This window comes from Anopheles stephensi, chromosome 3 (assembly GCF_013141755.1).
Source record: "Anopheles stephensi strain Indian chromosome 3, UCI_ANSTEP_V1.0, whole genome shotgun sequence".
Taxonomy (NCBI): Eukaryota; Metazoa; Arthropoda; class Insecta; order Diptera; family Culicidae; genus Anopheles; species Anopheles stephensi.
The window spans coordinates 7982154-7995791 of record NC_050203.1 but is presented as its reverse complement, the minus strand read 5'-3'; the positions used below and the strand labels follow the sequence as shown (position 1 = coordinate 7995791).

The following is a 13638-nucleotide window of genomic DNA, read 5'->3' as shown; positions in this document are numbered from 1 at the left end:
AAGGAAGGCACATTTTTCGGCGTAACACTTTCAACAGCATGTGCATTTGTCGTGTGGCCCCCTAGCTGTAAGTGCGATTGAAGATAATCTCCTTACTACAAGTCGAAGGAAATTCGATGGTTAACATTTCATGTGGTCAACGATGGCGGCAAAGAAAGAAAAAACCAACCGCTGAACCCATTAATTGTCTCATTTGCGAGTGAGTTTGTCGTGTAACACAACAACCAAACATGTGCCATCATTATCGACCGTGGCGCGTACTTGGCGTAATCTTTCGCCTCGCCACGTGATAGCCTTCCGTTACGCCGCCACTGTCACTTTCTGTATCGAAACGGAAAGTGATTCGTGTACACAGTGGCCGCGAGCGAGCGAACGTTTTTTTTTTGAGATAGTTACGGTGTCATTAGCGTCAACATACATGGCCGAAGCCGAAGTCGAGCATCATTTCTGATTGCACATTACAATAGGGAGATTTTTATACGGTCCTCTTACGTGCTTTTTTTTTGCCCCAATGAATTGCCATTAATGTTGAAAGTGCTTGTTGAGAAGATTTTAAGACAACAACAAAAAACGGTCCCCACGAGTTTTGGGTGAATGTAAAATGAAAGGACTTTTGAGTGTCCAACTTTAAATTAGCCATTTTGTTTTTAAATCTCGAGGACAACGTGCTAAATGTTTATAATAAACCAAATTTAAATGTAAAACCGAAAGTAAACATTGTGTGATCCATTTCTAAATACATCACCCGCCTTTCAACACAATCCGACAGCCTCCCGCGGACTATCTGCCCAAGCGACTGTGATTAAGCAGTGCCGTGATTAATGAAATCAAGATTCAAGATGAGATATTTCAATCGGGGTAGTGCTGCTTACCCTACGCTACGGAGATAATTGTTTGCCACATTTGTTCGTTTGTTTTGTTGAGTCTGTTTCATTTCACCTCAATCATATCTCGCAGCACAGATCGCTTGTCTTGCAGATGGAGATCGAAATAAGGTGAGTAACAATCTGCATTGTGCCTGGTTACTTTCCCGATGAAAGCCGTATTGTTGTGGTGCTGCAGGAAGTTGGTTGTACCGGTCTGTTTTGGGGCACCCTAATCCACCTTCATGACAGGCAGACAGACAGACGAATGGGTAGGAGCTTTGGTAAGGGAAAGGTGTTTCTGATTATCTGGTGGTGGACTGGAACGGGAGCCAATTTTTACGACACGCCCGAGAACCGAAACAGACGCAGAATCAAGTCAAAAACACGTGCGTCCTTACGTTTGGAACCGTGAGTGATGGATGTTCCGGCTTGCAGCGAGTGGGATTATGCTCGGTACTCATCATGAAGCACGAATTTCTTAGAATGTTGAGATAAAAAGCTGCTGGTAAGAAATATTAGCCTTGTGCCGAGAGAGAGAGACAGCTTTTCATGACCTAAACAGCTGCGCATTTCAAGACCCGCCGTAGGTTAACCCGCCAGCATGTTGGTAAGGGCAGCTGGGTTGATTTGGGCCTGCATAAGTATGGTTTAGAGCGTTCCGCAAAAGTACACCGAGCCGAATGGATAAAGTGTCCGAGTGTGCCAGGGAAACACCGGGGAGATGGCTGTGTGGTTTGCCCATATCTAGGTCACCGATCCAGTGCGATCGACACTAGCAGGGCAAGAAACTGGAAACCGTTTTTATTTTCTTCGCTCCCTCACAGCAAACACAAATCGATCGAGCAACGCCCTGGTCGCGAACCTTTCGGACTAATATGGGTCTGCGAAGGATTTGGGGCATGGCTACGGGTTTTGCAGTTCATATTGCTCTATATTCCACCGCTGGACGCAGCCCTACTAGCCAACGGCTGTAACTAAAGCCGTTCTTTCCGTTACAGAAATCGTCATTCAATCTCCGAAACGATCCCCGTGGCAAGCGGCAAGAAAGAAATGTGCCAATTGAAAACCGACCACCGACGGCGTGACAATGGGCCGGGTTAATTGTATAGCCGGGCTTCTCCGGGCCCTCGAGGGTGGCGACCGTACGGAAACAATGCAAACATTATGCTAATGCCGATTAGATGTGGTCGGGATGCAAGTGTCGGCAAAGAAATTGGGGTAAAAGGCAAAGAACACAACGCCAATGTTCGACTCCGTTCCGGGTGAGTTGCATCGGGGGCTAGGAAATGCTATCTCCAGCGTTAACTTTCTAGCGCCAATGTTGGCTTTAGAAAACTGCCGGAGAAAGGAAAATATTAAGAAGTGAGCTCTCAAATGGTTCGCCGAGCCGAACAGTGTGTACCATGTAGAAGGTATCTGCTGCTCGATCGATGTCGTCTACCACGATCAAGATCGCGGGCCACCGACCAGGTGGCGATGCATTCCTGTGAGGTTTTGCGGGAACCAGCACGACTGAAACTATTTTCCTTTGGGTTGGGTTACAGTCTGCGCCGGGGACAAATGATATCAGGGGTGAGAGTAAAAGGCGTGCGCTCTGTGTTCACTGAAAAGGCGAATTGCATTTCTCCGGACCGTGCCCAGCGTGAGACCTGCCCGCTTCCAATGGCGACCCACGGTGGACAATGCGTGTGTTACAGTAGGTGCAATCGAGCATAACCGTACCATTTATCGGTGTACGGTAATGTGTTGTCGGTGTGGAATAATGACAGCACCACTAACCCAGCCCGAGCGATCGTGTGGCGTTGATCGTAGCGACATTGCAGTGACACGGCACGGTTCGAGGGCTTGTTACACCGTTTTGCGCTGCAAGAGCTGCCGCACGATAACTGCAGTGCAGTGCGGTAATAATTGTGTGAACTGTGGCAGTATCAAGGTTCAAAAGGATGATGTGAAGCACGAGGTGGGCTAATGGATGCAGTTGTAATGTCTGTTGCGCGTAGTTTTGAGTGTAATTGTTGCTTTAGTTTAACGAGTTGCTAAAGTGTAGATACAATCACACTTTATCGAAGTTATTACGTGTTTTATGTTAATTGCGGTAAGCCACTATCTTGATATTGACACTTGGTTTAATAGTTGCAAATTTTAAACATTGTTTTTATGAGCAGCGCAAAGCGCTGGTCCTGAATGTTTTCACTAAATTTCAAATTGCCTCTGTAAACCTATAATTGGGCATCCTGAAGCTTAAAGCGCCCAACGAAAACTGAATCGGTCAAAGAAAATAAATTGTTTTACCGGTTTGTTTTTCTTTAATTATCGATGGAATGGAAAGAGAGAGACGAGAGCAAAATGAGGAACGATCGAGAAAGAAATCGGAGCATACTGAGTGATAATCGAGAGAGAAATGAAATAGTATTGATGGAGAATTGAAAGAGAAATGAAAAACAATTGAGAAAGTTTTGAGGAAAATGAGAGAGAATCAAGAGAGAAATGGAAAGGAATCGAAAAAGAATTGAGAGCAGATAAAGAGGGAATTGAGTTTGAATTGAGAGCAGATAAGATAGAATAGAGTGAAAAATGAGCGAGAAATGAGAGAAAATCGAGAGAGAAATGACGATAATCGATGGAGAAATGAGAGAAAAATGAGTGATAATTAATAGAGAGAAAAATGAGAGAAAATCGAGAGAAAATTTCGAGAGGAATGGGAGATAAGTGAGAAAAAATGGAGAAAGAAATGAGAGAGAATCGAGGGAAAAGCAAACGCAAAATGAGAGAGAATCGAGAGAAAAGTGAAAGAGAATCGATAGATAAATAAGAGAGAATAATAACGAATATCGAGAGAAAATTAGCTCTTCTTTTCTCTCATATTTCTCTGTCTTTTTAATCTCTTTTCTTTTACGATGTACTCTCTATTAACGCTTATCTCTCAGTTTACTCTCATTTATCTCTCTCTGCTCTTTCATTCCTACCTCGATTCTCTCTCATTTCTCTCCCATCTCTCTCTAATTTCATTTCCATTTCCCTCTCATTTCACTCTCATTTCTTTCTCGATATTTCCTCATTTGTCTCTTGACTCCCTCTCATTTCTCGTTCAGTTGTATCTAAATGCTCTCATATTTCTCTCTTATTTCTGTTTAATTTTTCACTCGATTCTTTCTCATTTTTCTCTCAATCTGCTCTCATTTCTCCCTGGATTCTTTCCCATTGCTCTATCATTTATATAGATTCCAATTCCGATTCTTTCGATTTAAAAATAGAAAAATACCATCAATAGAGTAGCATACATCCAACAAACTAAGGAAACAAGGAATTAAACACCGCAACACATTTAAAAATGTTGTACATAAACAAGAATATAACTAACTACCTAATTTCACGTAAAACTGTTCTAATTGAGAGTGCAATCTGACCAATCAATTTCATCTTCAACGTTTCCCAAAGTTGATCTCATACTTCAAACCACATTAGTGTAACAATTGGTTAATAGGCAACCCGTTAGAGAGGAAGCATCATCATCAACATGACGATCAGCCATTGTTTTCCTTACGAGACAACTCTTTTTTGTTTGAGCAAAAGAAACCTGTTACGAAAGCCCACACGGTAGCCATCTTCCAGGCATGGCTTCAACGGCACAACCGAAAACTTTAAAACCACTTACTGGCCTCAATTTCCAGGCCAGGCCGTTCGGAGAGCATTCTGCGCACCACCCGCCGATCTGTTCTGCTTTTACGAGCGTTTCGAGCATTGTGCGTTACGATTCACGCTCGTCCGTTGCACTATCCAACTTCTTCCTCAGATAATCAAAAAGCTCGGTACGGTTCAGTTTCTACTCCACCATTCGTTTTGTTTCAGATGATCGTCGTGTTCTCGTCGGTGGTGAGCGCGCACATCTGTGATGCCATGTCGAACGGTTCCTTTTGCGGTTCATTTCTTCCGGTGCGAGAAGGCCGGAAAGTTTTTATGATGCAGATGGTTGGCCAATATTTTTACGTACGCTGGATGCTGGGCTTTCTTGGGACGAGAATGGGCCGTGAGTCCAGAATGTTTCTCGTGGTTTCTCGTTTCTCGGATGATGAGCCCGAAAGCTGCATAAATTATAAATCCCGGTTTGGGAAATTCAATTTTCTTCTTCGGTCTGAGAAGGGGAATAGAAGTTTTTCGGTTGGTGACCAACGAACGGACGTGCCGGTATGTGAAACAATTCTAGATCCGGTTCAGTGACGAGTTGAGGTCGCGACCAAGCAAAAAACAAAAGCACGTGGTTGGATTACACTTTTTTGCCGGTCTGCACACTTTTTCCAGCAGGGAAAGATGAAGTTGTCGCGAATTGTGTGTGCGTGGTTCAATTTTTCCGGCGACTCATTATTATTGTGTCGGAGCTATAAATCAGCCAGTTCACTGGAGCACGGTTTTGATTAGCGCCAAGCCGTGGCGAACTATCATTAAATCTAGCTCAGCACAAAACCTGCGTCCACCACGAAGACGAACTTCTTCGACAAGTTGCTGCAGTGTGTTTTTCGGAACCCTCGGAACTACCACCAACGAGCTACCTGCTGGCGCGCCTGAAACGTGTCTCCGGGCTTAATAATTATTCATCGTTTATCTCCCGGTTCGGTGGAGTGTTTCGACGTGCAAAAATGCACCGACCACTGTGTGCGAAGAATCTTTGCCCAGTTGGTTCCGTCCGCAACGATTTCGGTCTCGCACGACTAATGAGCACACGAGCGAAAGTAAGCAGGAACCCCCGGATCCGTCCACGTGAAGAGCGATTTTTAATTGAAAATGGTAATTAAAATTGATCAACATAATTGCAAACGAGAATCAATTTTCCAACTGATATGGATTCGTTCGGAAGGAGAACCCTCTCATCGCCCAAAGTTCCCGATAAAAGAGGATGGTTTAAAACGCCTCCGGGCATTCGAACCTGTCCGTCTTTTTGCCGTTTCTTGCTTAGGTGGTAAAATAGGTGAGCTTCTACTCCACTCGATCTTGTCCTCCCCAAATCCACTTATGTAACAGTCAAGGTCAGGGTGTAGTGTTCGCGCTTCCCAGCACCGGAGCACCAAGCTCACTGACGGGCGGCGTGTGACGAAGTCTGTGAAAAAAAAAATCGGAGTCGAAATCGGACTGGCCGCAACCTCTGGGGTGGAGGTTTTTAATGCCTCCCAAAATGGGTTCGGTGTTGCGACGTTGCCCTCCTCGGGGTTTTTAGTTTTCCGTATTGTTTTGGCAGTCTTGATGCTTTCTGGTGTCTTAATCCGTTTTTGGAAGGCGTATGGGACGGCCATGATGATGATCTGCCAGAGGGAAGAAGCTTCTGTGCTTCTAACGTTCGAGAGGCTTTTGAAGATGCGCGCAGTTTGGGCGAAGTTTTTTTTTTGAGCTCAAGGTTGTGAATATTTTATTGTTGTGAAATAGTTGAACAATAAATGAAGAGATTAAGAAAACATGTAGTAAGCTTTTTGGGGAGATGTCTAGTTGGATGTGTGAGAAAATGGGCTTGGTGGTAGCCGGTTATGGGAAAAAATGGGAGCTCTTAAATGTATCTTTTGTCCGAGGACCCATCAAAAATTTGCCCAAAAATGTCACATCGGCTTGGATCGGAGTTCTGTGTTTTACTTTAGTATTCTGACCTTATTTGATATAATGCTATCAACAAATTACAGTTGAAAAGCCCTAACACGCTCAGGTTCCCAAGGTCACCCATAAAGTCGTCGATAATGGTTCTTCTCACCGTGCCTTGCCGGTGACTCCGATTTATATGCCGCGAATATCACACCGATCAGGCTAAAGGTTATCACCATTACGGTAGGGGATTTAGCCAAAGTGGTGGCCACGCGAACTTTTCTGCCACCGAGCCAAACATCAAACGATCCAAAATGGCACGGCACGTCAATGTTCTAATGAGGTCCCCTTCCTTTCCTTTCTTCTCGCCGCCCATCATCGCCCCTGCCTAATGGGTGAACATTAATTTGCATCTAATTTTCGACGCAACCTAATCGATGCTCCGGTTAAGAGTTAAGAGTCGCGTTTCTTCTCAGCCTCTTGTCCAAACCCGGAGTACCACCACCAACCGTTGGCCTGGGGTTATAAATTTTATGTGCGATGTTAGCCAATTTTTTTTCGCGGCACAGACGCACTAGACGTGCGTTCGATCGAGGGAGAGAATGAAATAACAGGAAATTGTTAGCATCGCGCTGAAAACGCCATCGGATTTAGGCGCCGTGGGATTGGATGACTTGGGATGGTAGAACACACGCGCATCGATTTGGCTCGAGGGAAGAAAAAAAGGTCAGGATGAGAATGTTGGGGTGAATGTCGTATCCGGCAGAGAGCCAGTGGCGACAGTTCGCTAATTTAGGGGCAGCTTTAGATAGTTTGACATTTGGAAGAGACTTCGGTAGGATTCGCGCTGAATACATTCTCCTGCAGTTGTGAAACAAAGACTTGTCTACCGTTACCATATCGGGAGATCGCATCAGACACCATCAGACATCGAAGAAGTGCGAATTCTGGGTTTGAGTCTGTCTGAGAATATCCAGATTGCTCTACGTCGCCAATGTCTTCCAAAGCTTGCCTTACACTTTATCTCCTTTTGCGATCTTCTTATGCCGTTAAAGATCAGCGATCGTGTAGATGCGATTCACACTCATCAAACTTTTATGGCAGACGCCGAACCGGATATCACTAGATCGTACATCTGCTCGTTAAGCTTCCTTTCTAAAGCCTTTGTGTAGACGAGATCAGGAAAAGTTCAGACGCTTATCCGAATGAAATTGAAATGAAATCCCCCGCCAAATCTTGCCTTGACTTTTACTTTTCACTCATGCAATACGCCCGGCCTGGGACCGTTCCGCTAGGGTGGATCCAACGCTCATGACATATTCCAGACCTCCTTATTCCGTGCGAGGCCACAAGGTAGGTCGCTGTCTATCGCGGAACCGGTACGGTCGAATGTGTCGTGTAGTGAGTCATCTGCAAACAGCGATCACGATGGCGTCCTCTTTTAACCGCTTGTTGGAAATCCCGCGAATTTGGAGACTGCAGTTCTTCTTCTTCTTCACGGTTTGCAAAATGGCAAACTATTGCAACTCTCATCTCCACCATTTCGCTCGATGACCATCCGTCCGGGCGCATGAGGCGTCCACCAAACCACAATTCAAGTGTCGAATTTGAAAGTCCGCACAATTGAAAGCCTTTTTACCCCGACGAGGACGGGTCATCCATCCGGTTTGGTTTCCGGTTCCATAAGGGAATGTTGAAGCTCAACATCGGCAAGATGCTGGACATGCCATTGATCTACTACTGCTGCGGCTCGACGGTGCAACGCACTCTCGCCACATCGGCCACATAGCTCTCGGACGGGCGTCCAAAAATGGGAAAATTACTCCGAGATGGGAAAAATGGTGCACTTTCTCGCCCAGCAGGGACCAGCAGAGGAGTGCCAGGCAAGAGAAAGGTTGAGTGTGCGGCGATCGAGTCTCTGGAGGTGACTTCTCGATGGCGTCTGGCGAGATCCGCACTTGACAGGTCACCCGGACCGTCCCTCTAATACCGAGGGGGTCGAGGAGGGGTGGTGGGTGATTTTTATTTTATTTTATTCACCAGCCAGCCAACCCCCCTGTACAATCATTTCTCGCTCGCTCTCTTTCTTCCAGCTGAATACATTCGAGAATCAATCACGCTTCAATGTGTCAAGCTCAGAGCATGGAGATTGTGTGTGTGTGGGGCTACGTTTACCACGCGAAAGCATTTCCATTTTAAATCGTTCATTTTCCGTTTATCGTGTGGCGGGCGGGAAACAGGGCGGCCCAGTGTGTCGGGTTTTTGTGAGTGATCGAGCGTGAATCGGTGCACGATTTGCGCGATGCATATTATGTTGCGCTCAAACGCTGGGTGGTGGCCATTTATTTTGATTTGGCGTTTTTTCCCTCTCTGCGAAAAAAATGGGCTTATGCTATAGTTTATAAAACACACACACATACAAAAAAAAGGAAAATATTGAGATAAAGCGTGGAAATTCGTCCTCGCTGATGGACACGGATGGAACCCGCTGACTGATGGGTTTTGTTATTTACAATTCGTAGTGCTGTGTATCGCGTTCACAGGAAATTCAACAGCGGAACAATAAATCGCTAAAACACGCGGCACCAGCGCGAATGAAAATGTCCATCCATCAGGGAAAAATTGATTCCGGTAGCATGATGTTTTGTTTGCATTTTTACTGGTTTTTAACATCGGTGTAGATTATAATCCGTCAATCAGTCCGATGTGCGAGCGTGGAAAACGGATTATAAAATATTGCGGATCGTTGTTGGAAACAGTAACATAATGGTATTTAAAACTAATATTCAGAGGATTACGACGATGTGGCGGGGGGAGGTCTTGCCAAGCATTAGCTAAGTGAACAATAAAGGAAATACTGTTGCTTTCGTGTAAAATGGGGCTTCTAGCAAGTGAATCTGCATTGCTTTGAAACTCAATAACTTTGATCAGAAGCTTCTCTTGTACTTAACACAGCTGCAGGCGCGAAGGTGTTAAGTCTGTTTATTTGGTCTATTTGTTCCAAAAATTACTCTTTTACAGACATACTTTTTTAATTTGGATTTTAAAGTTTTTTGATTTTTTGAAAAATCAGGATGTATGGATGTTTTGGAAATTTTATACTTAGTTCCGAGAAATAATAAACATTTTGTAAAAGTTATAAAATAAGCATAATATTTAAAATGAGATGGATAAATAAACAAAAACGGCCGAAAATATTTAATGTTTATGCCGTTGGGACTTTAGGATTAAAACCAACTAATAATGCATGAACTGAACACTTAACTTCAAAATGAATGCTCTAATGAACTCTGTAAGGATGAACTTGTCTTACATATGTAAAAGAATTAAAATAATATGATACAGATGTTTGATTTTAAATCAGAGAACAACTTCAATAACGTAACTTTAGTCATAATCGTCCTCCTTATTGCTTTGTGAAGTATTGGTCCTGAAATATTGGATGGATTGTAGGGTGTTCCACTTTTGAGGAGAGCAAATGAATATTTCCCTTTTAAAGCTAAATTAACAATGTTTCTCATGGCTTAAACAGGATCCCTTAATTTATTTCTGCAAACCTGTTTAAACAGCAGAAAAAGGCTACCGATCTAACAACGGCGGATAGAGCCCAGCAAGCGTTCAACTTACTTTTCACGCATGTCCATTACTTCTCCATTTTTTCTGTTCGATTTGCAAGACCCAGCCCCGGATCACACCTCACTACGCTCCCAACCCCGTGTGCAGCGCACTTTTACTTTTCAATCTCGCAAAGAGTAAAGATAAATCTTCGCCCAGCCACCCGATGGAATTGAAATTTAACGTCCCGGCGAGTATGTGCGTCGTTGTTTTCTTGCGCCATCTCACGCGTTTGCTTATCGTTAAACGATTTCGATCGAGCAGCGGAAGCAGTCGGAAAAAAGGTGTGCTGAAGCTGCAAAACCCAGGCAGAAATAAAAACGGGCTATAATTTTCTCAGCTCCCAACTCGGAGAAAACTAACAGTTTAGAGTGATGCTAAAGACATAAAACACACATCCGGAGATGGAGCTGGTTAAGGGGGTTTTTGTTCGAGTAAATTTCCTCCCAAAAAAGAAATGAAACATTTGCATCGGCACGAATGAGCCGACCAATAAAAGTGAGACTCGTCATGCTTTTCTTCCCCCTCGGTCAAATGATAGCTCTGCTCGGATCTAACGCGATCTGCTTCCTTTACGTAACCTGGACTCCAAACTCCAAAAAATCGAACCCGAACTGTGTGTGTGCCCTGTGGCAAGGTCTTCGCATTTCATTACCTTCGCTCGGTGGAAGGTTGAAGCGAATGGTTGAGTAATGGAGTTGGCAAAGAAAGTGAATTTTCGCTTCCATTACGAATTGCGTTTTTGGGGAGGACCTCGACGGAATGCCTCGCCGAGGGAAGCAAACACGCACGACTGTGTGTGTGTATATTAAGCCATATCATGTGGGTGAGAGAAACAGCCCGAACAGTGGTCGCAAAAAAAGCTTACTTTCGTTTTGATTGACGGAGACGATCATCGGATCTGGATCCGCAGTGGTCTCACTTGTACACACATATCGTGTCGGTTCGTGTACATCCTAGAGCGCGTATCAAATAAATCCTCACTCCACAACACTACCCCCAAACGTTCCGGTGTGGCGATTCTTCGCGTCGGTTCGTGTCGGTATGTTGTAGCCGGAGCCGGCTTCCTGCGCCGCGTCTATCGACCTTTTCGCCGGTGCGCACGAGAGCGCGCCAAACGCACCACGACGACGGACGGAACGCGAGTTCAGCGTACGCTTGGGATGCGGCATGAACAACATAATCAACATGCCGCGAACTGTTTGCAGCACTACAACTGCTGCTCGGCGAAGCAGTATCGGAAATGTTCGGATGCGTGTCGACGGGCAGCCTGCTGCTGTTGTCTGCCGACCGGCGTGGATTGAATGCACATTTCGGGGGCGCGCAACTTCGTACTGGGTGCTTGCCGGTCGATAAGGCTAATAAACTCGCAGTTTTATGATCGTTACGCCAAGCGCACGATCTAGTTTGGATAATCGAAGTTCCAGATCGAACAAGAGCCTCTCAGCTACAAGCGCCTCACTCGGTGCGCCTCCATAACGCACCCTTATTGGTGTAGGCGCTCGAACTAGTTTTCTTGGTAGGCCCTTTTAAAATTGATACTAGTTTGGTGTTCTACTAGGGCCTCGTGGACCATGGATAGATGCACGAGCTAGAGCCTAGAAATCGTGGCACGCGTAGCACCCGCAATGCTCCACGCACCAAACTTCCACCACGTCCCGGTTGCGACTTGGGGCCGCCTCGATTCGAAAGGAAAGAGAAAGGCCAAACCGAATGGTGGCTCCCAAGTTTCTGGTTCGCTGTTCGTAGTTGGTGCAGCACTGCAAGCGTTACCCTGCGCACTGCATCGTCCAACGGGTGGAGTGACTTTCGGGTCAAGTGATCGCTGTTACGCTGTTCCGGCGCACTTCTAACGATCGCTGTTTGTGCTTTTGATGAATGGACCTGAACTGCGGATCAAAACGGTTTTCGGGTTGGCAGAGAACCCTGGCAGCCAGATAGCAATCAGCCTTTGCTGGCCCGATGAAAGGTGTTCCGAGCTAGATTTACCGACTTGCCCTTCGGTTGTGTGTCGTTAGCGGAACAGAAATAACACAGTCGTTGCCCGTTGACGGGTGAGCCCGTGTGTGTGTGTGTGCGGATGTATAATTTGATGCAGCGTCACTTGGAGAAGAAGAAGTGTCGGACCGACCCGGGCTGTAACATAAATATTGTTACTTCTTTCTTCTGATGCGACTTTTGCCTCCTCCAACACCGAGCTGCAACACCAGCTTCCCTGAGCACCTCGGAAGCGTGTAATGTACGGTTTTAAGTGTTGCTGTTGCTTTTCGCTTCTTGCTTGCCAACTTCAACACCACATGTTTGCGTTGATATTAGCGAAGGGTGTAATTTTCTGCCCGATGCTTCCCTCGGGGGGGGGTGGGCGCACAGAGCGCGTACATTGTACCAATGTTCTACAATGAAGGTATGGATCTAATCAGCCCAGCGTACCGAGAGTCGACAGTAGCTCGGGGACATAGGTTCACGCGGAAGATTGCAAACCCTTCGTTCGGCCGTTCAAGTTGTAAAGTACATTAATTTGTTGCGGTTAAAGGTTGATGGATAACGACGATGAAGATATTATCGTGTTTGTATGTGTCAATTGGCGATATTTAGCACGAGCGAACTTTGATGTCGTCATGTAATAGAGACGGGCTAAGGCTATTACGAGTCGTGAAGAAGGGACTTCTCATAGAGTAACAAAGAGGAGTTTCAGGAGACTTCGGAACAAGACATTACTTGGGTTTCAATCCCGCGAAAATGTATCGCATCACAGGACGATTCGAGTTGAAGATCTCAATCAAGACTTAAATTAAGAGTAATAAAATTGATATCTCAGCTCGGAACTTGCAAAGAAGTCTCAGTTCAAACCTAGCCGAAAGTGGCAGAACATGATACCACAATTTTATTTCAAAATAGTTACATAAATAGGCCACAACTTCTATCCAAGGAAAGCCCAATCATATGGTTTATCTGATTTGGAGAGCTAAGATGAGTCTGAAGCTCAGTTTTCGCATTCCCCAAGTGAGATATTACCAGGATCCCTCGTATCGTCTATACCTTTGAGACTGTAGAGGCCAGCTATTATGTATCAGAATCCAGCCGTCAATTTTCTAACCATTGAAGCTGAGGTTTTTTGCATAGATGCATACCTGTAGATGATTTAAGTTAAATTGGATTTCCTTGTGCTGATTCAATAACCAAATATGAATATTGTGGCCCAGTATAAGAGGCCACACCAGCTGTCAAAACTGACAGCGAAAATTCGGTTCAAATATTCAAGATTAGAATTTTTTCCATCTAAAATGCTGTCAGTTTTCTTACAGTACAGGCCGGCAGTTATAGGCTCAGCTTAGAATCGCTCACATCTAGCTGTTGTCTAAATTTGTTTTTATTTCGTTTCATTCTCTATCCAACGCTTCGCTAACCCGCTTCAATAGCCTAGAATTGGTTCTTTTATCTTATTTTAAATCATGGGCATGAGTTTGTTCTACATGCACATTCTTGTTTGTTCTTCTGTTAGAACATTTGAATCGAAAGGGCTTCAAGGCATACAAAATTTACTCCTTCCTGTCAAAACTAACCCATCAGAACCAAACCTATCCCTCGCCAGTGA

The 13638-nt window shown here is 45.0% G+C and overlaps 1 protein-coding gene across 1 annotated transcript in view; it reads right to left on the bottom strand.

The window, feature by feature from the left end:
• Positions 1-13638, bottom strand: part of LOC118510504 (heparan sulfate 2-O-sulfotransferase pipe) — a 112434-nt gene that overhangs the window by 97423 nt on the left and 1373 nt on the right. The gene's annotated exons all lie outside the window — the stretch shown is intronic.